We start from the raw sequence: 27,222 nt of genomic DNA on the forward strand, positions 1-27,222 counted from the left end.
ATCTACTGCCTAATGATAGAGTTGGACCTGCATTTGGTCTGTTTCAGCATTTTTTGGATTCAATCACTCCTTTCAAAAGGAATTTTCCAAATTCCCTTTCCACTTGTTTGTGGATTTTAATAATATTCATTCATATTTGAAGGAGTTCTCCCGGTTTCACATTTTCGTCAATGTTATTTCTCCTCACTTCTCCACACTGTAGTGCTCTTGTTTTGACAGATGAAGACAGCTGAAGCAGTTGAAAAGTCATTGTAAAAAGAGTTATGTTATCTGTCAGGCTAAAACCTCTAATCTCGTTGTTCATCACTCATTGTATTTCCTATCCAGTAACACAGCCGGAGAGTCAATCACAATTGTTTGAGAAAACTCCTGTCTTTGGCTTGACTGTTAACCTCCTGCAAGATATCACCATTTTGTTTTGTCTTGTTTTTGGATTTCTGAGACTTGGAAGGGATGGGAGGGAGAGGAGAGGAGAAAACTAAAAGCTGAATTTCCAAAAAGAGATGATGATGATGATGAAGTGATTAGAATCAGTCTGGATTCTAAATGAATGCTAAGCTTTCTTGCGCTTCCTGTGCAATGAAAAGCACAGCTATAGTGTACCCTTCTAAAAGCTTTTTCAAAAAAGACATGAAATACATTTTCAGATTTTAAATTATCTGGAGAGGTGTGTGTGTGTGTGCATTCAAACAACGCAGCTTATAGGTCACTGAAAATGACATTTATTTTCAGTCTTGGAATGGTGTATAAAATATTTAGAAACCTGTTTTCAGTACGCCAGGTGATGGGTTTTCAACTACCATCCAGAGAGCCGCGTATGCAGACATTTGGCATCTCTTATTTGCAACTACAAAAAATATTTTCCTTTCGCACTAGAAAATCCAGTGAATGTTATTTTTCATTATGTTTTGGCAAGCCATCTTTGCAGAACTGCTGTTGCAGGTAAGTAAATGCAGTAGCTATTAAAAGTATCAGTAGAAGATGCTAAGTTTCCTAAATGTAGAACAGGAAAAATAAGCAATACACACCTATAACATACAAACACCCCACCCCCCATCTGTTTTGTTTCAGTCAAGATCACAAGGAATATTTAGGCCTGGCAAACATTTCCCTTAGTTAATTCTTAACTTACTCATTAACTGTCTACTCCTATCTATTGATCAAAGTGCAGGAACCTACAATTGTAGCCAACAAATACGGTTTGTTTCCAAGGCAGAACATGTGCCATGATACACCCATGAAGGCTTTCCTTAACACTGCCTTCATACTGCAGTCCCCTGTATAAATAAGGGGGCTCTTCTGAAGACGGGATTAGAAATGGTAAGGAAAGAACCAATGAGGAGGGGAAGGAAAGGACTGAGGCATAATTCTAATAATAATGTCCATTTCCCACCGTGGCCTCATGGACAGATTTGCTGGGCTAATTTAGAATGTGACAATGTGCGGCCATAAATGGTTTAACATGATTTGCCTCACAGCATGTATTTGTTGCTGTGAAAGAAGAAGATGCTACAAGAATTTCTGATATGTGATTTAGAGCTGTGACCATATTTATTTGGCAGTAAGACCTTGTGAGTTTGCAGATTTAGGACTGCAGCCTCCACATTTCCTGCTATAAATGTCTGGCAAGCGTAACCCAAGGATTAAGCCACACACTGATAGCAGGGACTGAATGTTGAAATTTTTCAGAGAAGCCAAGCGGTTCCTGCCTGATTCAATCTGTGAGGACAAGAAACAAGTAGAACAGACTTCAGACTTCTTTTTCAAAAGAAAAGCTCTGAAATGAATGAAGGAGGACAAAGCAGGATTTGGCAGCAGAAGTCTGATGTTAGAACAGTTAGAACAATTACTCAGTGGAACAACTTGCTTCCAAAGTTGTGAATGTTCCAACACTGGAAGTTTTTAAGAAGAGATTGGATAACCATTTGTCTGAAATGGCATAGGACCGTGATGGCAAACCTATTGTATGTGTGCCACAGGTGGCACGCAGACCCATTTCTGCGGGCACGCAAGCCCCAGCCAAACTTACCTGCACTGCACATGCATGTGCCTCCCAGCGGATTTTCAGCCCGTTTGAGGCCTTTTTTGCCCTCCCAAAGGGTAAAAAAGTGAGGGAGCCTCTGCAGCCTCGGGAGGCCGAAAAACAGGTCTTCCAGAAATACCAGAAGTGCCCATTTTCAGCCTCCAGAAAGTCTCTGAAGCCTGGGGTGGGGGGTGGGGGGGGGTGTAATACCAGAAGTGCCAAAACAGGCCTGTTTTTCGGCCTCCAAAGGCTGCAGAGGATTTCCTCAAGCTCCCGGGAGAGCGAAAACAACCTCAAACGGGCTGAAAATCAGCTGGGAGGTGTGCACATGTGCGGTGCAGATAAGGGGGTGGGGAGAGTTGCATGTGCATGCATGGGGGAGCAGAGAGCATTGCATTGTGGGTGCCGGCGCATGTGCTTTCGGCACATCATAACAAAAACGCTCACCATCACTGGTATAGGGTTTCCTGCCTAAGCAGGGGGTTGGTCTTTTAAGATCTTTAAGGTACTTTCCATCTCTATTCTATTCTATGTTAAAAAGAACCTAAATCAAGCTAAAATCTGTCCTTCATTCTTGGAACTTTTTTTCATATTAGCACAGTTTTTATTGTTGGTCTGGTTTTGCCAGATACAGAAAGATAGTAGCATATGCTCTTTTGGACATTAGGAATTGTGAGAGGACAAACACCCAAGATATTTGGGCAGAAGGGTGTAAATTAAAACAGGTTAAAGCATATCCACCCAATACAAAGCGTGAATGTAACAGAATGAATGTAAGAAATAGGTGTGTAAATTAAGCAGTCAACTTCAACCATCTCTTCAGCGTACACGTTTTAAGGGCGAGGGGGAAATTTGTTGTGTAATTTTCAGAATAGCCCTCAGACATTACTTCTTCCTTTATAAAGTGACACTGCACCCAGATTTTAAGATGAGATAATTTTCTTTTTCTTTTATTCTTTTTAGTTACATTTATCAAGAATTGTTTTTATAAAAAAAGAAAGAAATGCGAGAAATGAAAAAAAAGGAAAAAGGAGAAAACCAGAGATGGTATTCAGCAGGTTCTGACCAGTTCTGGAGAACCAGTAGCAGAAATTTTGAGTAGTTCAGAGAACCGGCAAATACCAGCTCTGACTGGAGATTTTACAATATCCTTCCCCTGCTGCGCCCACCAAGCCACGCCCACAGAACTGGTTGTAAACAAATTTTTGAATCCCACCACTGGAGAACCCCCCCCCCGCACTCAAACTGTTATGTAAGAGAACTGTTTCACCCCTATGAGATAGGCCTGTCAGGGGAGGCATGCTGCAGATCTCATCAGATAAGAAATTTCAGCTGGCAGGGTTTAAGAGAAGAGTCTTCTCTGCTGTGGCCTAGGCCCTTTAGAACATCTTGCCCCCTAAGGGGAGATCAGCTCTCATTCTCCTGATTTTCCACCAGGGCCTGAAGACTTGAGTTGGCTTGGGGCTCCGGTGGAGGGAGAATCACAGTGGAGGCGGTTGATTGATTGATACCAGTTCCCCCCCGACATATTCTCCTTCCTTCTTCCCCATCTTTAGTTGTAAATTGTATTTATTTGTAATTTTAACATGATTTTAGATATTTATGATTTCCTTTTAATATTGTAAGCCACCCAGAGCTGCCTTGTGGCAAACACATTTAATAAATAAAAATTTTAAAAAATAAATAACGATTCTGACCTTCTTTGGACTATAACTCCCAGAATTTCTGACAATTTTCCAGGCTGGCAGAGTTTAAATCTTGATAGAAATATGTGTTTTTTAGGTGGCAAAGGAGGAAATAAGTGCCCCCCCCACCCAATGTGTGGCAGCTTTGTTCCATTTCAATGTTTGCATTGTAGAGGGGAATATATCTCGTGTAGTTGTAGCACTGTTGTGATTTACCACATCAAGATACTGTGCATGGTCTCTCTTCAATCGGACTCTATGAAACCTCCCATGTCTTTCTGTGGAGGCCAGTGGTCCAAAGAGAGCTCTAGAAAAAAACTTTCTGCTACGTATTCAAAATGGACACTTATTAATATATATATACGTATATAATTGTATGGTGCAGGTATATATTTATATAAGTATATAGCATGTATATATGTGTGTTATGTATGTGTTTGGGTAGATATACACTTTCTCTTGAGAGCAGGCAACAGAATTTCATTTTTAATGTGGGCCAGTGTGTTCACAGTAAAAAAAAATGACAATAAAAGTTATCTTAGCTTAGCTTAGGTTGTTGTTGTCCTCAGCTAAAGATGCCTGTGTGTGGGCGAGGTTCTCCTCCCCAGTTTTCAGCCCTTCACTCCTACTGTGCAGTCCCTGTGACTGTATATGCATAGGAGAAAGGCTGCAGATGTGAAAGCAGCTGGAAGCAAAAAAACAACAACCCACCTTTGACAAGGACCCTTGGAGGAGCTTGCAAGGAAAGCTGCTTCCTTTTCTCAGCCATTTTCATAATTGAAATCAGAAACAAAAACTCTCAATCCATGTGCACAAAGATATTACCACCAGAAGGAAACAAGACCAGAAATGAATCTTCTCCCCAGTGCTCATCCCTCGTGCAAATACGATTAAATGCCAAGCTGATATCCTGCACATCTCAAATGTACAGGTTTTAGCCTCTGGGGAGCTTTGTCAACCAGCCAAGCTTGGAGATAGCAGGTGTTTCGATAAACTCTAAATATGAGAAAGACTGCTGTTTTTATATCAACAGTTGGAGAACTTCCCCCGAAGAACTGCAGTTCAGAATTATTTTGGCTATTGTCTTGGCATGAAATCATTTTTACATCCAAGAACGCTTGCCTTTTCAGCCTGTCAGAAACCCATAGCAAGTGTGTCACCATGAGAAGGGGAGGGGGGAGCATAAAGCCAAGGATGGTGGCTTCCAAACAATGAAACCATTCTTTGAAAAGCGCCCTGCTTCACTTCTCAAACTGCAGCTAAGTGGAAGTGTGCACTTTTTGAAATTCAAATGTTCTGATAACAATAACATGGCACTCATTTGAATACATTAGGGAAAGAACAGTTGGTTAGGGAAGTCTGAAACTCAGAGCTCAAATATTCTGGAGATTAAAAGGAAGATGGATGTAGGCAGAGGTGAAATGCTACCGGTTCGGGCTGGTTCTACCGAACTGGTAACTCCGAAGATCAGCTGACATCGAACCGGTTTGCTCCAACGATCTTCTGTTCTTCTGTTTGGCCCACCTGCCTGCCTGGGCTCTAGGGTGTCCTTTATTTCCTGCTTTTTCAACCTCAGCTGCCTCGCGTGGCACAGCTGATTGCTGTGCAAGAGCTGTGGTACACACAGGGCTTGCAGGAAACGATGATTTTCAAACACTGCACACGTGCACGCAGCTCACCGAACTGGTTATTACACCGGTTGGATCCCAGCCGTGGATGTAAGGTGTCGCCTGCCCTTTCCCTGCCCTTTTTGGCTCATTGTGTATTAATCCAGGACACTTGGAAATACCTGGGTTCTTTCTAAAGCATGCTAAGCAACTTTCAGCTGCATCATTGGCTCTGCCATGCATAAATGGAATCCAGCAATGAAAACACTTCTGGTGCAAATTAGTCAAGAAAAGGATTTACAACCCACTTTTTCTTTGTTTTCAAAGCCCCTCAATGTTAAATGGAAACATACTGTAACTGTACAGCTTGTTTTTTAATCATTAAAGGCACTGTTAGTATTTACAGAGAAGAAAAGAAAATTGTTCACAAGTCAAGCATGACTCCTTTTGGCAGGATAGCAGTGGTTTGCCACGGCCTTCTTCTGAGATGTTCATTTGATTTCCCAGTCATCTGTAGCCCTTGGAACTTCTGAGGCCTAATCAGGCCCAATCTTGATTAGATTCTGAACTGAGCAGGGCTGTAGGGTTTGGTTGTTTCAGTACCAGCCTTTCTGCTATGTTGCAGAATCCTATCTCAGCTGTTAGATGCATGACTGGATCTGTGGTGGAGTCCCCAAAGTTTATGGTCCTTGGGGGATTTTAATTTCCGCTTGAGAGATGTTGAGTTGAGGGCAGCACAGGAGGTCATTTCCTCCATGGTGACCATGAACTTGGCCCAAATAACTGAGAGCCCAACACATACTAGACTAATAGATACAAACTCAAGGTTAATTGCACCAAACTTGATTGCAGGAAATACGACTTCAGCAACAGAGTGATCAATGTCTGGAATACTCTACCTGACTCTGTGGTTTTTTTCCCCAAACCCCAAAAACTTTAACCTTAGACTGTCTACTATTGACCTCACCCCTTTCCTAAGAGGTCTGTAGGGGGCATGCATAAGCGAACCAACGTGCCTACCGTCCCTGTCCTATTGTTTCTTTTATATTTTTTATTATTTTTCTTATATGTATCCATGTATTCATAACTATGTTTTTACTTATACCTATTATCTTGTAAGCAATTGACAAATAAAAATAAAATAAAATAAATAAAACCTTAAACACTCAAAGAGCCATTTGGACCCATTTCCCACAGAAAAGAAAACACTGGGAGCCACAAAACCCTTCCTGTGCCTGACTATTTCCTGAGCAGCCACAAAACTTGCATATGTACTTGAATTCAACATTCTATTTTCTTCTGAAACTTTTTTTTTCTTGGATTTATCCATGGTTGGCCTACCAGGGGTCGAAAAGCTCAATAGATTGTGTGCCGACGGATGTTGCACATTGACGGTTGTGATGGATTTTTTGAGTAACAGGTAGCCATAGCAGAGGGATGAAAGAGCCATATGTGGCTCTAGAGCCGCAGGTTGCTGACCTCTGTACTAGATGTTACACCTAAATCTGGTTTTTATCTCACAGCAGTTGCAACATGATCTGAGTGGGCAGGACACTGCTACTAGTCCATTGTCTTAGACATAACACTTTGATTGCTTTTCTATTTAATAGTGTCTCCCCCCACCCATAGGGATGTAGGGCCTGTTAGATCAGTCTGTCTAGTGCATCCATAGGGTTCCAGAGGGAGCTTGAAGATTTTTGCCAAGAGTCTGATGTGTGGTGTGGTTTTGGCCTTCATTATTACCGGGAATGGGCATGTGATGAGGGCCTTGGGCAGGATTTGTTCCTTTGTGATCTCTTATTGTTCATGGATCCTGAAACTTTGAGATGTTTGCTGAGGAAGTTTGGAAGATGAAACATCAGAAGAAATTCCTACAGCACCTTTGGAGAAAGATGAAGAGTGAATTCAACTATGTAAGAACCATATTAGGGCAACAGAACCGTTGTGGCAATAGTAAGATCCCCAAAGATAACTGTTTTTCTGCTCTTAATAGAGGTAGTCCTCAGGTTATAATGGAAATTAAGACTAGATTTTCTACTCCTAAGTAATATAATTGGAAAGTGTGATGCCATGCACCTGTATCACTCAGTGACAGTAATTCTAGCAGTCCTAATTGCCATTGTTATCTGCATGGGTCATTACGAGGACCCTTAATTGAGACTTCTGATTTTCTCCTGGCTTCCCATTGACTTTATCTGTGGGAAGCTGGCAGGGAACATTGGAAATCATGTCCATGGGACCATAGCATGTCATTGTAAGCCAGGTGCTAAGTGCCAGGATAATGATCACATGATCACAAGGATGCTTTTAATGGACAGAACAAGGAGAACCCATTGTAAGTTCCTCCTATCCAGTGTTGTTGTTGTAACTTTGAACAGTCACTGAATGAATGAGTGTAACTCAGGAACCTCATGTATGTCTACAGATAGCCTTTTTAGAGTGACTGTTCCTTGCTGGGGTGGGATAAACCCCAACACCACCTGCAAGGCCATTGTGAGGAATTATCTAGGTTTTTGGTTAATAAAATCACTTTATTTACTTGGATATAGACACTAACTGGGCAAATCCTGTTGAGGTGTTGAAAACATCTTGTATAATTAGCAGGGATGAGTTTGAGCTGCAATCCCCGAGAAGGAAGACAGGTTTCTCAAGTCTGCTAATAAAACTACTTATTAGATCCATACTTTCCTGGGTGGTAAAAGCTATTAGGAGGTGATATGTGTTTTGGTCCATGAAATAGTATGCTTTGTTAAGAGGGGTGTGTGACCCTGGATTTCTTGAAAGGAAAAGTAGTGCAACCCCTTCTCAATAAGCTATCACTTAAAACAACTAAAAGTAAAGGTGTCCCCTGCCGGTCATGTCTGACTCTAAGGAACAGTGCTCATCTTTGATTCACAGCTGAAGAGCCAGCTTTGTCTGAAGACACTTCTGTGGTCATGTGGCCAGCATGACTATATGCTTACCCGGGCACATAAATATCCACTTTAGGAACTACAAGTAAGAATGTGTGATAAAAATTATTTTAAACACAAGGTGATATTTATTTAATTTTTAAATAAATTCTTCAGCAGTCCAATGCTGTACTAAAAGGCCAGTGTAAACTAGTCTGTAAAGCCATCATAATATACAACATTGAATAAAAGACATCTGAGTCATTTGTGGAGTGGGATGTAAGATAACTATCTCTAAATACAATTTCTTCTTTCAAAAGGAGATGACATTCTGCTTATCTTAAATCTCTCATCCTAAACCCAAGGCCTCTTGGTTACTGATAGGAATAATAAACTGTAATAAGCAGTGGTTTTTCTTAAATACCTAACTTAATTCCATGTAGTAGCAAGCATTAAGGTAGTATTGGTAACCTTAAAATAATCTCAAGATTTGAAGAAGTACAAAATTAATTTTTTTGAAGGATGGGGATAAAGATGTATTTCTGCCACTTCTGAAAAGTTCCCTATAACGCACACTTTAGTATCACACACCAAATAAGAAAGTTCAGGGCCTGGAATTGTTTGTAATAGCTGTTTATATTCTCAATGACTTCCCCTGTATTCTGGGAGACAAAGTACATAGACTGCCACTGAAGAAGTTGTGGTGGAACAAAATCTACTCCTTGTAAAACAAAAAAAAATAACAAAATGTGGGGAAAATGTTATTTTCATTTTAACAGAATTCCTCAAATAGTATCCAGCATAGCATGCTAGTTAACATAAAGGAGGTACGGTACTGCATCAAGATACTTAAAGATCAGAAATATGATTGATTCTTTGGAAGCACTTTACCGGGGAGTTGGGGGAGTACAGTGACACCTCGATACTCATCATTCATTGGTTCTAGAAGGAGTCATGAGTACTAAAACAATGAGCACCAAACAATTTTTTTCCAATAAGGAATAATAACAATAGCACTTAGACTTATATACACCTTCACAGTGCTTTACAGCCCTCTCTAAGTGGTTTACAGAGTCAACATATTGCCCGCAACAATCTGGATCCTCATTTTACTGATCTTGGAAGGATGGAAGGCTGAGTCAACCTTTGAGGCTATCATGATTGAACTGTTGGCAGTCGGCAGAGTTAGCCTGCAATATTGCATTCTAACCACTCTGCACCACAGCTCTTAACTACCGTAATAATGTAGTGAGTCATAAGGCAGCCAACGCCGACAAGTTCTAGCTTGTGTGTTAAGTACCAAACAATATTTGCTTTCTTTTGTAAGGTGTCCAAGATTTTTTGTTAATTCTTTAGTGATGTTATAGATTGGAGTCCCTGGTAATGATACAATTGGACGGAGAGGTATGTCTGGCTGATGTGTTTTGGAGCATCCATAGAAATGTGGGAGGATAGATTCACTGCTTTTCCTGTGCACAGTAGAAAGGGAACTAAAAACAGGGACATATTTTTCACATGAAATAATGAGGGGCATTGGCAGAAATCTAACACCAGATTCATTTGTTAGCTTCTCTAAAATAATAACCACCCAATTCATTATTGCTTGCAGAAACTTTTCTGGTGGGTATTTTTAGAAAGTGTAAAAATATTTCTTGGATCTCATGTTAGTTAAGATTTCACTGCTTGTCAATAAATGAGGCATTAACACATAAATGTAACGTGTTTTACATTACACAGGTTCTAAAATATGTGAACTGAGTAATCTGAAATACACATGTGCTAAGTCACAACAGAAAAATGGACATGGAGCTGCCTTAGAATGAGAAATAGAGGTAAGAGAAATAAAAAGTTGTGTGTGACATATTTGTTCCCCCATCCTTGCTCTAAATATTGAGGTGGATGGAACGGAAGATAAAAGTAGAACTTGTGCATTCCTCCAGCGGTGGAAAGTGGAAATGGACAGCAATGGCTTCAGTGAGGGAAGACTTTGTCAGAATAATGGACCATGCAGTATGACATCATAGTACAAGCTCTGCCCCCTATGCATTTGTGTGTGATCTTCACAAAAGCTACTGGAACAGTTGAAAGAAATGTCAATACAGGTGCTTCCCTATTTTTTTCATGTGCTAGAGAAGAAAAAAATGCTATGAAAGAACACAAGAACTTTATCTTGAAGAGACAAATCACTCTGCTTTCCCAGTTGAAATACCAGAGTCTAACCAAAGCCATTTCACAGAGACTATGGAACTAAGTAAGCCTAAGACAGGCCCCCCAATTCATTGTTCAAATAAATACTGTATATTTCACGTATGATTGTATATCTTAAGCACGTACAATACAGAGATAAACAATGCCCATTATCATACATAATACCAGCATGTTTTAGATTAACATTGAGCTCTTCAGCCAAGTATATTCAAAAAAATAAACACAGGTGTAGGAATGATGTGGAGAGGATTGAGGGAATGATCTCTCCCTCTCTCTCTCTCTCTCTCCTGAATTTCTGGTTAATCTGTTATTGTAGCTCTCTCTAAAAGTGAAAGGTACTAAAGATGCATTTTCCTACATGCCGTGATATTTTTTTCTCTCTCTCTACAATGTGACCAGCCAGTTAATTGAAACAAATTATAGCTGGTTGGCTTTATAGATGGCTGCCCGAGAGTTCTAGACATCACACATACATGTCTACATGTTTGTACACATACAAACTTGCTTTTCTTTCTTAAGTGGGAAGCAAGCCAAGAACTGCTGAGCAGGTGAATGGAATGGTTGCTTCCTGTCCTTGTAGAATAGAGGTCCTTGAATGTGCCACAGCTCTGTTTAGTTTCTCAACATTTGGATAAGGTCTGCAAAGCTGCCCCCAGTGTTGCTAGAGCAAGGGTGTCAAATTCAAGGCCCATGGGCTGAATCCGGTCCATGGGATGTTTATATCTGGTTCATGGGGCCAGCCTGGAAATATCAAAGGACTGGCCTGCGGTGTCTCTGCCCACCAAAATGGGTTGTGCAGAGGCCTCGTGAGCCCCCCACATGGCCTGTTTTCAACCTCCCTGGCCTCCAGAAGCACTCTTTCAGCCAAAACAGGCTTCACGGAGGTCCTGTACCCCATTTTGGCCAAACGGTCCTGTCTCCCCCCCACACCCTCTGCTTCCCACCCCATGGAGGAACACTGCAATGCAGATCCAGCCCTAGAAGAAATCCTGTTTGACACCCCTGTGCTAGAGTGTAAAATGGGGTAGACTTGGGATATTTTTAAAATATATAATGAAGAGTTGTATTAATAATATAAATTTGAATCCACATAAATCATTCCCTTGGTGCCATTTTTTCCTCTATCTTGGCCCTCAGCTTACCACTTAAAAGACAAATGTGATCCTCAAACAAAGGACCGTTCCTCCCTGTTCAACCTCAAGGCGTCCTGGTGGCACAGTGGTTAGAATGAAGTTTTGCAGGCAAATTGCGCCCAGTCTGGAGTTTGATTCTGATGGGGCTCAATGTTGGCTCAGCCTTCCAGCCTTCCAAGATTGGTAAAATGAATACCCAGATTGTTGGGGGCATTGTGCAGATAATGTTTCTACATTGTAAACCTTCCAGAGAAGTGCTGTAAAGTGCTATGGGCCAGCATATCAGCCTAAATGCTATTGTTAATATTATTAATGGTGAAAAACTTGGTGGTCCAAGAAGACACAGAAAGGCACCTCCTGGATCATTCAGTGTTGACTAAAAAGATTGGCACTGCTGGGAATTGTCACTCAGGGATATTTGGAAGGTCACAGATCCATGATAAAAAATGGCACCAAAGTGTTTTGAGTCAAGTTATTCCTTCCTTAATAGTCCAACATCCGGCTGGAGAAACCAGGAGAATAGTGAAACTCATAGACAGTGTTCTCATCACTCTATTTGAGCAGAGGTTGAACTGTTTGTAGAGATTTGGCAATTCCAGCCTTAATGCTTAATCCTGGCTATAATATCACGGATTTTCCCACTCCTATTTTCTTTTAATGAGGAGGGTTGTTTTCATTTTTAATCAATGGAACATTAAGTAAAGCAAGTGGCATCCTTAATCATGAAAGCATCACTTGCACTAATTTATGATACTTATATTTGAAACACTATGACAAAATTGCTTGCATTTAAGGAGGGGATCATTCCAGGTAGAGAAAGTGATCTGTTAGGCAGCCTGTTTCCATTAAAGCATTTTGACAGCTAAGTAAAACTTTTCCACAGGTGCAAGGAAGGGCCTTAAATGCCCCTCTGGCTATGGTGCAGCCCAGGTTTGCCTGTTTTGCTCAGTGTTTCCCATGAAAGCAAGATAATAGCGCAATTGTGTAATAATAATAACAACCACAACACAGCAACACAGGAAAATACTGAATTTTATAGTTGCAATCTTCCATTTGAATGTTGAAATATCAAGCCGTATTTGAGTTTTCCCTTGGATGGCCATGAAAAAATAATTTGAAAGTGAGGCCGAAAAAACTTTGGCAGCTACTTTGCAATGTTCTAGTTCTGCTATATGAAGAAAATCACCCAACAAACTTAGCTTTTGGACTAACCAAGGGTCATCCTCCAACTTCTTGCTTTGGCCCAACTTTTCTGCATAGCCACTGTCCTATCACTGTTGGCTAGAGATTTAGGGAGTTGAAGTCCATAATATTTCCAGGACATCAATTAGCAGCCATACCAGGTAGACCAGGTTCAGAAATCAACTCATAGGAAGGTTAACACTACTTTTATTGAGATTAACTATAATTACAGAAACTTGCAAATCTGATTATGATGTATCTTCTCCTTCTTATACTCCAGGGAATCAGGGAAGTATCTTTCTGATCTCTTTCCAAATGTTGTCTTGTGGCTCTGAACTTTTTTAAAAAAATGTTTCATTCCATTTTGCCTAGATAACAATCCTTGAATTATCCATCAAGGTCATCTTCCTTCCTCTTTACACCAATTAAAAGAGCTCTTCTATGATGAGTCTTGTCTTGTTATCATGAAGATGATTGGATGATCCATAGCTTTTTTTTCTTCCTCCAAGTCAATCTTGACTCCTGAGAACTACATAGCTCGTGCAAATCTAGAATGTTACAAAAAATGGGGGCTGGGAGAAAATGACCAGCTTGACATCATACCAGTTGGTTTCCGGGCCTAAGGAAAAACTAGAATTCCAAGTTGCCCATTCTTAATTTAGTGTATTCATCATGAGACCAGACAATCTGTTACAGAAATTATAAATCCATTATAATCATGGAACTCTGTATAAAATATATGCCTTTGCTATTTCTCGACTCTTGATGAATGTATCTTTTCTTTTATGTATACACTGAGAGCATTTGCACCAAGACAAATTCCTTGTGTGTCCAATCATACTTGGCCAATAAAGAATTCTATTCTATTACCTAATGTATCACCTACCCTTAATTTTGAGTTATCTAGATTTTGCAGGACCTAAGATTGTATGATCAGCAGAGCTTTTTAGAATTGGGACCCTAGGCCAGTTGTAGTCAACTCATCCTGTTAACCCCTTCTTAAAGATCCATTAGACACCCTTTAAGAGCTAAAAAATTAAGAGTATTGGAGTTGTTTAAGAAAGTCCGTGTCATCGGATATTAGCTTTGGGAGGGAGGCACACAATTCTTCAAGAATCTCAAAGGTACAGAACAATATTTTAAAAAATTGAATGGCTATAGAAAACTCAGAGGATCCATACTCAACCATCAATCAGCATGGAACAGCAACAGATAACACTCAAATTTGAGTGGAAAGGATAAGGATACAAGACAATTGATCAAAAATGATGGTTGACAATGCAACACATGAGATTTCAGCTCTGCTGTGACATTGTGATGAATTCCATAGGTGAGTAGATCATTTTAGAATTCCAATCACTTTGTTTCTCATTGTGACAGTTTTGACAGAGAAAACATCAGCTGTACTATTCACTTTGGATAAAACTATGAGTGAATCAAATATAGAAAATCTCCAGGAAAAACATTTGGGCACAAGCCAGTGAAATAAGAAGGATTCTGAGAAAAAGAACCTGCCATCTATTTTGAAAGAAAACATCCTACATTGGTTAACCTACATCATTGGAATTTAGATGCAGAAAAATCATAAAATGCAAGATGTTATAATTGCCATCCCTTTTTTTTATTTGTAGACAGGCAAACAGGAAAGTCGCTGAAGATGACACTGCATACATATTCCTGGTGCCTGGACCACCGTTTTATCTATGTAAATCTCAGCAAAAGTGTCATATTATTGTTTGACACAATAATATTTTATGGCTTGAGAGAGAAGATGGTGTCATTTCAAGTTTGCTGAAATGACACCATCAGTTTTAAGCCAGAAACAATTAAATACATGTAAATTTAGGAAGAATATAAAAGGAGAAGTTTGTGCTAAAGGCATTTCAGCCATCTGCCCAATTTTTCAGTTTCTTTCTCTGTATGGAGTTAAGCACATATATACAGGTAGTGTTCAACTTACAACATTTCATTTAATGACCATTTCAAGCACTGAAAAAAGGGAGTTATGACTGTTTATCAGATGGCCGTTACAGCATCCCCATGGTCACCTGCTCAAAATTCAGATGCTTGGCAACTGACTCATAGTTATGATGTCATAACTATGATAATGTCCTGGGGCCATTAGTGATGGCTTTGATTAATCACCAAGTTGTTGGTCCCATTATTGTTGCTGAACAAAGACTACCTCTATACTTCAAAAATTAAGTTGGTTCAGAAGCCAAAACTGAGGCCTATAAGAGTGATTACACCCTTGACAATCAGCATGCCACTTTGTTGGTATAACCCCAGTTGCTTGGCTGGTTGTGAGTAAAATAATCTAGTTCCATTTCTCTCAAAAGGCAGCAGTGTGAGTTTTAGCAGCTGTCCCAGTCTGAAACAAAATATTGGCTCCTTTTTCTGCTTTGACTAAAATGGCTCAGTATGGTCATTTTTGTGATTTTCTAGATCTTGCAAAGTTGAGAATATTCCAGTGCTAAATTTCAAGGATTTATATAGAATACATGATAGGATGTCACTTGATTCTTGTAGGACTGAAAGGTGTAGCAACACAATTTTTTGCACAAGAATGCCAGCAAAGGATGAGGCAAAGCATGCTGGGAGCTCTGGGATCTTATTTCAAATCTAATTCAGGAATAAAATCAAATATAATCACTATCAATGTTATATAAAATATAAAGAAATGTATTTTGGGGAATGAAAACAGATGGAGGGGATTAAGAAGAGATGGGTAAAAGAAATGTTTCATTTCTTGCAGGGAAATGCTTTTGATCATGCTTGAAGGCTCTTCTGCAAGTCTAGTTGAAAAGACTGCATGATAAGTAAGGCTTTGTTAAATAAAAAATGAATATAAATAGTGCTTTTCTACCCATTTTGAACCAACTACTTAAAATTCCACTTGGAAAATTATGCAAGAAAGAAGGAAATGGGGCACAGAGCTTGTAACTGGCAATTGGTTTGGTAGAAAAATAAACATTTCAGCATCTGGGGATGCTGAAAATGGAAAATAATGTATTTTCTTTGAAATTCACAATAATTTTCAAGGGCCAGAGAGAGCTCACCGGATGCCAATGGAACCACGACGCTTTCGGGGCGAACCCATTCCAGGGCTTCCTTTTTGTTGCTCTGTTTGAAATAATAAGGTTCCAGATCAATGGCTTTAAAGCTATCTTCTCAGATTCTTGAAAGGCAAAAATAACCAGTTGGAATTCATAATCGATTCTTCTCAGTGGTGAAATTGTGGTAATGGAACTCTCTTCTAGGAAAAGGTTGGACTCTTTGCAACCTGGTTTTGCTCAACAGCTTACAAGTGTTGGTTAATTAGGGGCATCTGCACAGGGAATAAAAACAATCAAGACGGGGGTGTAACTGTGTGATTGAGAGCCTGCCTATTTTCTGTTACACCCTCACCTTGACTGTTCATGATAATCTTCATTTCACTATCTCATTTAGTGACCAATTTTAAGGCAAATTGTTCAACTTTTCATTTCCAAACATTAGGGATGCTCAAAAGTTGTGGGGATTGTAACGATATTTTAGTTACTTTAATACAGGGCTATCAAACTCCCAGCCCACAGGCTGGATGCATCACACACTGGCCATGCCAAAGAGGAAAGGGCAAAGGGGAAAAAAGTCCCTGATACATCACATGACGCCACCATGACAAAGTGAGTTTGACACACCTGCTTTAATATAATTCAGATGTGCTTGGTACAGTAAGTAATTACATAAATATTGCAACTTTTAAACATTTTGCTTGTTTCCTTTGGCAATGGCCATTCAAGTTATGGCGGTGATGAAAAAAATAACTTTCCAACCAGTCTTCACATTTACAAGCTTTGTATAAAGGTTGTAAGCAGGGACAGCTGAGGTAAAGAAGGAAAAGCTGAGGTATATGCTGAGGAAAAGCTGAGGTATATATATATTCGTATGCACACCTGAAATTTCACTTGGTGACTCCTTTAATTAACAACCAAGCTGTCTGTCCCCATTGTGAAGGCTATCCATCTCAGTGTGCGACTCTGGATGGTTAACAACAATTCAAAACAGGAATAGTTTTGAACAGTAGAATAGTTGTTATTAATAGTAACAGACCTTCTCTGTGGTAGTTCTAGCCCTCTGGGACAACTTGCTCCCTGAAGTTAGGATGGTCCTACTCTTCTTGCTTTTGGGAAAGAAATTAAAATGATTCTTTTCCGTTGAGCATTTCAAAACTTGATTATTGTATTGGCCAAGAAAATGGAAGCTACTTTTTTTTTGGGGGGGGGGGGGGCAGTTCTAATGGTTACATTTTTAGCGTACAGATAAATCCTCAACTTACAACCACAGCTAAGCTCAAATTTCCATTGCTAAGTAAGACAGCTATTAAGTAACTTTTACCCCATTTTATGACCTTTCTTGCCACCATTGTTAAGCGAATCACTGCACAAGTTAATAATATGGTTGTTAAGTGAGCCTGGCTTTCCCAGTTGACTTCGCTTGTCGGAAAGTTGCAAATGGTGATCACAAGACCTCGGGACACTGCAGCCATCATAAATACATGCCAGTGGCCAAGCAACTGAATTTTGATCACGTGACCATTTTGGATGTTGCAACAATTGTATGAAAAACAGTCACTTTTTTCAGTGCCATTGCAACTTTAACAGTCAGAAAATGAACCTGTAAGTCGAGGACTACATGTATGTGGTTTTAGCATACATTTAGTTGTAAGGCATTCAGTCTGTGATTGGGGTAGCAGATAAGTTATACAAAATAAATAATTTTGTGGCACCAGTCTTCCTCTGCCATAAAATTCACTTGTTGGCATTAGGCAAGCTAATCTCCCTCAGATTTAATCTTCCCAGTTTGCAGTGGTGATAATAATACCCAGCTGCCTGAAAAGACAGTTGTAAGGCTTATGGCACAATAAGATATGCAATGTATTTAAAAGAGTTGGCTAATGTTAGAATCTGGACTTAATTATCTTACTTGCTTTGGATTGCTGTGCATCTGATTACTTTCCTCTCCTCCACTGCCAAATATTTATTCTTTATTTTAAAAATGATTTTGTAGTCTTGCTGCATTAATAAACCTGTGGGAGGGAAAACTCCAGGTAAATGGGGCTTTTCATTTTAAGTCTTTTTAAATCAGGGCACCATCATGATAGCAGGAAACTGATATTTCCTTTGGTGTTGCTGGTGGTTTATAGTTCTATTTAGCATTTAGTAAGCAAGAAATAGAAAAAAAATATCTGTTTCAAAGCAAAAACAGTAAGAGGGATATTGGTAGTTATTGATAAAACAGCTATAGAGACCAATAACAATTTTTTTTTTTTAGAAAACACAGAACACTACAGAATGTTACATCAAAATTAATGTACTAGCCTATCCAGGAGATGATGCTTGGCCTGTTTATGGTTAAATAATTTAATCTTCCTTCCCAAAATGCAAGAACTTGGAATTTGGACATGAGATTCAATCAATCATTTTTTAAATTAAATTTTGTTTTTTGGGAAAATGGCAGGTTTTGAATCAGTTTTGATTCCAGGGGACTGGCTGGGCAAGTTCTTGCAGTTTTCTTGGCAAGGTTTTTTTAGAAGTAGTTTACCATTGCCTCTTGCTAGGGTTGAGAAGGTGTGGCTGGCCCAACATCAACCCAGCTGGTTTGTGCCAAAGGCAGGGCTGGGACTCATACGTTTCAGATTTCTAATCTGATGCCTTAACCACTATGCCAAACCGATTCTTTATCCTCTTTATTTAAGTGGATTTATTTTATAATTTATTTGCATAAATTCTGCAAGGAGGAGATGTGACTAATTCCATTCTTGTATTTAAGTAATGCAATTATTCATATCACCTTGTTCCAGAATCTCTTCATTGGCATTCCAGGAGATAGCATAGAAGTGCTGCTTGAGCAAAGTCCACAGGATTATCTATCATCTTCATGACTTGTTTTTCTTGTTATCTTCTGGAAGGAGGCTTCAAGGTATCCAAAGCAGAATATCTAGATTTGGGCACAGTTTTGTTCCATACAGTCTCAACCTTGTGAACTCTCAAGTTTCTTCTTTCTGCTACATATTCAAAATGGACACTGATTAATATTTATATGTATGTATATGTTAGGGTATAGGTATTTACACACATATGTGTGTTTATAGCATATCTATATGTGTGTTATGTATGTGTACACTTTTGAAAGCAGGCAACAGAATTTCATTTTTAATGTGTGCCCACAGAGAAAAAAATGACAATAAAGGTTATCTTATATTCCACAGGAAACATGTAGATTTTCATTGAGGACCAAGTTATCTGGATTTCTGTGAAAAGAAAGAATTTGAAAAACCTATGCCCCCCCTGACCCGAAAAAAAAAAAAAAAGAAGTGGTGAGAGAAGGAGCAACCAAGTTTGCCAATAAATATTAGGAGGATTGTGATAAGATGGAAACTGCAGTAAAAGGAAAAAGAGCATTTATCCAATTTCATGCTTTTAAGATGCCTTGCATCACCTTGGTACTCGGTTCCACTCTATGATTTCATTGTCACTTGGTTAGATGTTCTTTTTCTCTTACTTAAGAAGCTGGAATGGTGCTGTAACAGCCAGTGTGGCTCCACTGTGCATATAAAATGGAGCATCCACAGTGGAGATTTGGTGCAGAAAACAGCTTGTGTCCTCCCACTGAAGCACAATCTAGTACCCTGTTAGGAGTACTCTGCTGTCACTTAGATCTTCTTTTTCATCTTTTTAAGTGTGGGCATAGCTGATGTTCAGTCGGTCGGGATTTCCCCATTTTGAGGCCAGCATTATAGGTTCAGGGCCAGCTAGATAAGTGGGACTGAGAAGACCCCATGCAGAGATGGAAGGGCCTAGGAGGAGAGGTATAATTTTGTTAGGGACTGTGGGACCCTCTGGGGCAAGAGAGGTGGACTATGCTTGAGCTAAAATTCTCATCTCTGGTTAGGAGGGACAGCACATAAATTTAATAAACAAACAAACAAACCAAGAGATGTGAAAGAAAAAGGAAGGAAGGAAGGAGACGGAGAAGGAAAAGGAGAAAGAGAAAAAAGAAAAAGAAAGAAAGAAAGAAAAAGAAAGAAAGGAAGAAAGAAAGAAAGAAAGAAAGAAAGAAAGAAAGAAAGAAAGAAAGAGAAAGAAAAAAACCTGCTGCTGGTGCAGAAAGCATCAAAATATTACAAGGAAAGAGGAAAGAGTAAGTGTTATGTAGGAACTGATATGGTACACTGTCAATATTTATACTAAAAGGAAAAGAGTTGATCTTGGTAATAGATTAGTGGATGGACGTGTTGGGAAAAAAAGCCAACCTCAGCATTTTAAATAGAACATGATATACAGATATTGCTATGCCATTGCTAGAAATCACCAAGCCAAGATGGGCATTTAGAACACTTGGCTATGTACAGTATGTATATCTTTAATCCATATAACAGAATGTTATAGAAATATTCTACATTTGTATTTGTATAATATAAACTTGGTGGAAGAGGGAGACTCAGTGAGATGTGATCATTTCTGGATGAAAACTATGGAAACAGAAGAGAAATACAAACTGCATTGTCAGGACTGCCCGTGGGGATAGTCAAAATGTCAAGATGGCAGCTCTAAATATGTATTTGAGGCCCCATACTTTAAAAAAAAAAAACATACCACTTTATATGACACATGTAAGAAAAAGAATTAGCTTCAATTTCATGATCATGGCTGCTATCTTGATTGCTTTAACTCTTCCTTGGGGATGCCCCCAGGTACCACTTTTCACATTAAATAGGGTGTATGTCATATGCTAGAAAATATTGGAAAACTAGATTCTTTACCAGAATCAATATAGGTGCAGCTTTTTTTTTTTTTGCCAAGAACCTAAATTATTATCCTTTTGCACTGGTCACAGTGCTGAGGATGCTCTTATCAGGAAAGGATTCTCCAAGAAATATTAGAATTCCGCTTTATTAGGACGACAGATTGTTGAAAGCCTGACGGTGTTTTCCCTTTGCTCCCTCTTAAACCGAAGAGAGTCAAAGTGACATACTTCTAATGATTTATGACAGAGGTGAGGAACTTTATGACATGAAATTCTGGGATTTGAAGTCCACAGGTCATAAAAGGGCCATAGTTCCCTACCCACCCACCCCCAGGTTTATGAGAATGTCCTAGAGAGACAGGAGGAACCACTGACTAGACCATGTTCAGATAGGAAGCAGGTGAGCCCACAGAACAAATAGGGGTGTGGCAGAAGGGACCCTGCCTAGTTTCTTGGACTGTAAAGGCAAAGGAGGAGAGGTATACTTTCAGACTTGCAGGACTAGTGTCAGCCCTTCAAAGTGGTTGACATACACCAACAGTGCATATTAACACTACAGGAATAGTAACAGCATAATGAATTTCTCCTCCTCCTCCTCCTGCTGTTTCTCAAGAACACTTTCACAACCATTGCAATATCTTCTCAAATGTCATCTCTGTGGTTCTTTACAAGTCTTGAGATGGCAAAAGAAAACACAGAGGCAAACAAAAGAAAAGTGGCAATAACAGTGGGGACTTTGATTATCCTTTGGTAGGCTGGGACTTTGGGCCATAATCAGGGGTGGGATCCTACTGGCATAACAATTGGTTCGGTGAGCACATGCTTTGCTGTGTGCACATGCGCAGTACTTGTAAATCAACTTCTCCTGCAAGTAATCATCTTTTCCTGTTTGACGTGTGGCACTCAGCTGTGCTGCGGAAAGCAACTAAGGTCGCTTTAGCAGGGAATAAAGGACAGCCTACAGCCCGGGCAGGCAGGTGGGCCCAACTGAAGAAAATATGATTTTCTGACTGAACCGGTTTGGTATCAGCTGCTCTTTTGAACTACCGGTTCTATAGAACTGGGCTGATCCAGTAGAATCCCACCCCTGGCCATAACAAAGAAACAATGTTTTAGGACTGTGCCTTAGAAGAGCAAAGCCTTGGAACTAAGCAGAAGGGAGGCACCCCAAAATGCCATCTTAAATGTTCTGGAACCAACAGAAAGAGATTCTCTTTTACAGTTTAAGAAAGGCTCAGCCAAGTTCAACTCTCTAATAGTATCTAGAAAGCTATAAAAATTAAGACTACTTCCTTCAAGAAATAGGAAACTTCTGCTAAGAAAGAGCACAAGCTCCAGCAGAAGAATTGCCAGGTAATAATAGGAATGCAACAGAGGAGAAGGAGGTTAAAACATAGCCAAGAAAACAAACCGCTGGATCATTGAATAATCTAACCCTGAGTTCTCACTTGAGGCACAATGATCAGGCTCAAATTATCCTATTTTGGATACATCAGACAAAGACCCAACTGTGGAGAAGGCTCTAATGCCGGGAAAGGCAGAAAGAAAGAGAATGACCAGAAGCAAAATGGAAAAATGGAGCTACAGTGGCAATGAGTGCACCTTTGAGAGTTCTGAAAGAACAAGCTAGGGACAGCTCATCACGGAGAAAATCTATGTGGCCTTCAGCCTTCAAGATTTTCTTCCTTTGCTTTGCATCTTTCGGCTGTCATAAGTAACAGGGTGGGAGGAGTGGGGACATGGTTATGGGAAGCAAGCTGGAGGTATTACAAAACAGAACTGTATAAGTTGGGGGGAGGGCGTTCTTGCTTAGGCTTCTATCCTATGCTATACGCAGCCGCGACTCTTTATCAAAATATGTCAAGGTCAATGGACAGAAGTCTCATCACCATCTGGAGATGCCCACATGATGCTATACACAACTTTTCATTGGATGAGCCAATTGAACTATTAGGGGTGGGAACGTTGCCATCACTTTGTATATGTGATTTATGTGCTCATTTTCTCAGATTCAGAATTCTTTTGTTGCTACCAGTTGACTTCCAGTAAAAGATATCTTTTCTCTGATTAAAGGAGTCTAAGTATTTCTTTCTTGGATTTTGAATGGAGCACCGCCACAAGGAGACAAAAATGATTTGATGGTACATCTTCAATCAATCACTGCAGAAGATATAAGTCAAATGCTCAAGTCTATCCAGAATTTCTCAAGGAATCAGAACTAAAGCAAGCTTGAGTACCAAGAGACATCTCAAAAAATATACATTATCACATTTTCAGGTTCTCATGGCATCCACCCGCAAGTTATGACAGAACTTATATTTTTTTATGAACGTAACACCAACACCGCTGAGATTCCTCTGAATCAATGATTTGCTTTAGCCTTCAACCATTCCCAGAGCTCTTATATGAAAGTTGGATATCTTTTCCAGAATTTAGCAAGTTCCATATGGCTTTTTATTCTGCAAGGAAACTACCTATACTCTGCGGTGGGATTCCAATTCTTTAACAACCGGTTCTGTGGGCATGACTTAGTTGGTGGGTGTGGCTTGGTGGTCATGTGACTGGGTGGACATGGCTTGATGGTCATGTTATTGGCTGGATGTGGCCAACTCAATATCACTCACATCAAGGCACACATCTCCTCGCCTGGCCTTTCATGACTGTGGGGATTCTGCAACAGTCGTAAGTGTGAAAAATGGTCATAAGTCACTTTTTTCAGTGCCATTGTAACTTTTTTTTTTTAATAAAATTTTATTAACTTTCAAAGAGAATACACAAACAAAACATAAGACATAAGAACATAAAACATCTTTTCTAACAGCTACTTAACGAAACAAATAAGACATCTTATTTAAGTACAATATAGTTCTAAATTATCACATTTCCACACACAGCTTAATATGCATCTTATATATTCAACTTCATATCTCATTACTGTTTTCCACCTTCTTACTATTTCTTCCTTTATTTCTATTCAATTTTATTCATTAAACTTATACTTTCATATATTTCGTATTACTATATTTCATATTGTTACTATTTCATATGTTCTTATCCAACATTACTCCTCAATAGACAAATGTAGACTAACAAACACATAACATAAAAATATAAAACTTCTTTTTAGAAAGCGGCTTAACCCGGGTTATAACTTTTGGTACAGACGTAAATTAAATTCATGCTCAGCTTATATACTATTTCATATCTTATTTAAAATTCTACATTTTACATATATCTTCTCCCCTCTTTTCACTCTCTTAATTCTACTTTATTTATTTAATCTCAATTTAAATCATTACATTTGTATCTTTTGTCCGTTCTTTTTCAATTATCCATTTATCTTTCTCTTAAACACAAACTTTTTCCTGTAATGACTGGTTGAAGTATGACACCTTTCTATTTTCCCCCCAAATTCAACACTTAAAATTAAACATTATCTCTATTCTGATTCTGCTTAGTACATTCTACATGACATTTTAAAATAAAAAACATAATAATCTTATAATATATTAAAAATAGTGTTCCATAACAAATTAGTTAATTAAACATTAATTACACAATCCCTACAATATTCTATTAACACATATTTCAAATACAAATATAAAATACAGTCTCGTGTACCTTTGCAGAATCTCTATTTAAATTATATTTTACCCTTTATCTCTGAAAAAAAATTGTTTATTAACATCTTGTTTAAAATCTTTATAACTTCCCTTCGCTTTGTCCCTTCCTTCCTTATCAAATCTAACCTTTCTACTCCCCCCTCAATCTCCAACTTTTTAATCTCCCCTCTCTGTTGTATTCCTCTTTTCCGTTGCTTTCCATCATTATATCGATTTTTCACCTTACTTTTCCCTTTCTTAATTGTTTTTTTAAAGCTTAAATTCTTGGTTTTCTTCTCCTTTTTACCCTTTTTAAAAATCGTATGTCCATTAAAGATGGCTTCTTCTTCATCGTCCCAGCCTTTTTCTTGTTGCATTTCCTGGTAAGCAGAAATCGCCATTTCTAAAAAGCAAAAGATAGATCCAAAGAGCCATCTTCCTCTTCTCTTAGTCTTTCAAACTGCATTTTCAATTCTTCAAAAGATACCATTGTAAAAGAAAAGGATTTTTTTAAGCAATCCAAATGTTTTCTTAGTCTTTCAAAAGATAGTTAAAGTCCCAAAGTCATCAAACAATCAAAATCAGCACAATCAGCACAGTCTGTTTCACTTTCTTACTTGCTCTTCCTGGGGCAGAATTCAATTACATAATTCCAAGACCTTTTTGGAAGTTTTATTGCGATTTAATCTCTAATCTTATAAAACTCCAAGCAGTCTCCTTCAACAAACGTTAGTATAAATCATTTACCTCTCTTCCTTCCCACTTGAAGCAAGAAAATTTGAGTTTTAAAGTATCAGTATTTAAGAATGTAATTTCCCCTTGGCTTCAATTTTGAAAGTTAGTACCTTCTGCTGCCAAAACGGGTGTTTCCGATTTCCATCTGCTGTCTCCGTGGGAAGGAAAGTGAGGAGAGAAAAAGCTTTTCCCTTTACTCTCCACCGCAGCTTAATGATCCTCTGGGAAACAATATATCACTTGAAAAGCCAAAGTTCCAGGGTATTCAGATGTTAATTGTTGTCCCGGTTCAGCCAAAAGCTTTCTCTGTCTTCTCTCTTCCTTCAGCACACCTCCTGCACAATCTTTTTCCGGATGCCAGCTTCTTAGTGGCGGCCATTAGACCGCCGCTGCATCGTCTTGAGAAAAGGATGTTAAAACTGGGTGGGGAGGGGGTCTGCGACACTCCCAAACCCCTTCCCAGATCCTCCCTATCTTCAGCTGCCTCTACAGGGCAGCCTTATCCTCCAAATCCATCTGGATCGGAGGCACCAAGACGGTGAGCACAGCAGGGATCTCGAAGAAACGCAAATCCCTGCTGTCACCGAAGCCTGGCAACCCGGAAGCCAGTGCCATTGTAACTTTGAATGGTCACTCCACACAAGCAAACTACCAGCAAAGCAGGGGGGAAAAACTCCAGAGAAGTTCCAGAGACAGGAAGTCTTGTCCTGCCAAGAATGTAATAAAAGTTAACAGAGAGGCAGTTTCTGTAAGCAACACCAGAATGTTTCCTTCCTGCCTTCCTTACAGGATTAGGCCAGTAATTTCTTCTAACAACTGGTTCTCCAAACTGCTTAGAATGTTAACAACTGGTTCTAGTAAATAGGTGCGAACCGGTGGAATCCCACCCCTGCCTATACTTGTGACATGAGACTACTCCTAAAATATGCTTTATTTAAATGCAAATAATCTTAACATAACTTTTTGTACATGTTTTTCCTACCTGCCTTTTTAAATATATTTTGCATATATTTTGGAAACCATTTTTCCAGATAATGGCTCTTTCTTATAGATGGGTCCCATCCATTTGCTGCTGCTGTCCATGTCATGGCTGAGTCCATGTAAATGGACCAAAGCAGGGGTGGGATTCATATTTTTTTACCACCGGTTTTACCACCGGTTCTGTGGGCGTGGCTTGGTGGGCATGGCTTGGTGGGCATGGCAGGGGAAGGAATACTGCAAAATCCCATTCCCTCCCCACCCCACTAACCTGCTTTCCAGCTCCGTTCTCCTGTGCAGGGCAACAAAAGAAGAGCCAGGTGATCAGCTGGGACTCGGGAGGCAGAGAATAGATGGGGGCCGGGCCAGTCAGAGGTGAGATTTGCCAGAACCTGCTGAATACCACCTCTGGACCAAAGTATTTCATGTAACAAAAAAAAAATGGGGAAGAAAGAATCGCTCTTTTGCAGCCAAAGGAACTTGTGCTGCTATTTAACAGAATTACAGAGTTGGAAGGGACCTTGGAGTACTTCTAGTCGAACCCATTGCTCATGGAGGAGACCCTATACCATTTTAGACAAGTGACCGTCCAATCCTTTCTTAAAAGCCTCCAGTATTGGGGCTGAAGGCAAGCTGTTCCTCTGGTTGGTTGTTGTTACCGTCAGGAAATTCCTCCTTAGTTCTAGGTTGCTTCTCTCCAAGATTAGTTTCCATCCATTGCTTCTTGTCCTGCCTTCTGAGGACCTGGAAAACAGATTGACCCCTTATTCTTTGTGGCAGCTGCCCCTACTGTAACTCCCTCTACACATTTTAAATGCACCCCTGCCAAATATGCATCGTTTTGGCGACATACTTCTGCCACACAGTGCGTCAGTGAGTGTGAACTTTTGAACAGAGATTGCATCCTGCTTGTATTCAGTGCTACAAACCAGGCAGAAGAAGAGGTCACAGGGTAGAGCTCAATGAAATAAGTGACAACTTCTTTCTATATCTTTAGATTGATACATTATATTTACATTTATATGTATACATTTATATCTTTAGATCGATACTCATGTACACAGACTCATAATATTTCCATCACTGCCACAGAGACAGTGTTTGCTGTTGTGTGCATTCCTTGAGGTTATTTATTATATTTAATCAAAAGCCTCTAAGAATAGCTTACCAATTTACAGATTTAAAAGGAACAAAGGAATAGTAAAATCAATATCCCCAAAATGAAGAGAACAGTTGAATCTTATCAGAAATAGAGAAGGTTGAAAGCACATATCTATACAGGTAGTCCTCAACTTACAACATTTCATTTAGTGACCGAAGTTACAATGGCACTGAAAAAAGTGACTTATGACCATTGGAGCATCCCCATGATCATGTGATTTACATTTGG

General features: G+C 39.4%; 1 long non-coding RNA gene across 3 annotated transcripts in view; it reads left to right on the forward strand.

Moving 5' to 3' along the window:
* The first annotated feature begins 1,221 nt into the window (after positions 1-1,221).
* LOC148127956 (uncharacterized) overlaps positions 1,222-27,222 on the forward strand; it is a 221,976-nt gene continuing 195,975 nt past the window's right edge. For 2 of the 3 annotated variants that reach the window (XR_015741240.1, XR_015741239.1), the window contains exons 1-2: positions 1,222-1,320; positions 9,944-10,038. This is a non-coding gene — a long non-coding RNA (uncharacterized LOC148127956). Of the gene's footprint in view, positions 1,321-9,943; positions 10,039-13,101; positions 13,540-27,222 lie in introns of those variants that run through there. The other variant, XR_015741241.1, reaches the window with a different exon arrangement.

The sequence above is a fragment of the Pseudonaja textilis genome, chromosome 1 (assembly GCF_049901715.1).
Source record: "Pseudonaja textilis isolate UNSWEBS1 chromosome 1, rPseTex1.2, whole genome shotgun sequence".
Taxonomy (NCBI): Eukaryota; Metazoa; Chordata; class Lepidosauria; order Squamata; family Elapidae; genus Pseudonaja; species Pseudonaja textilis.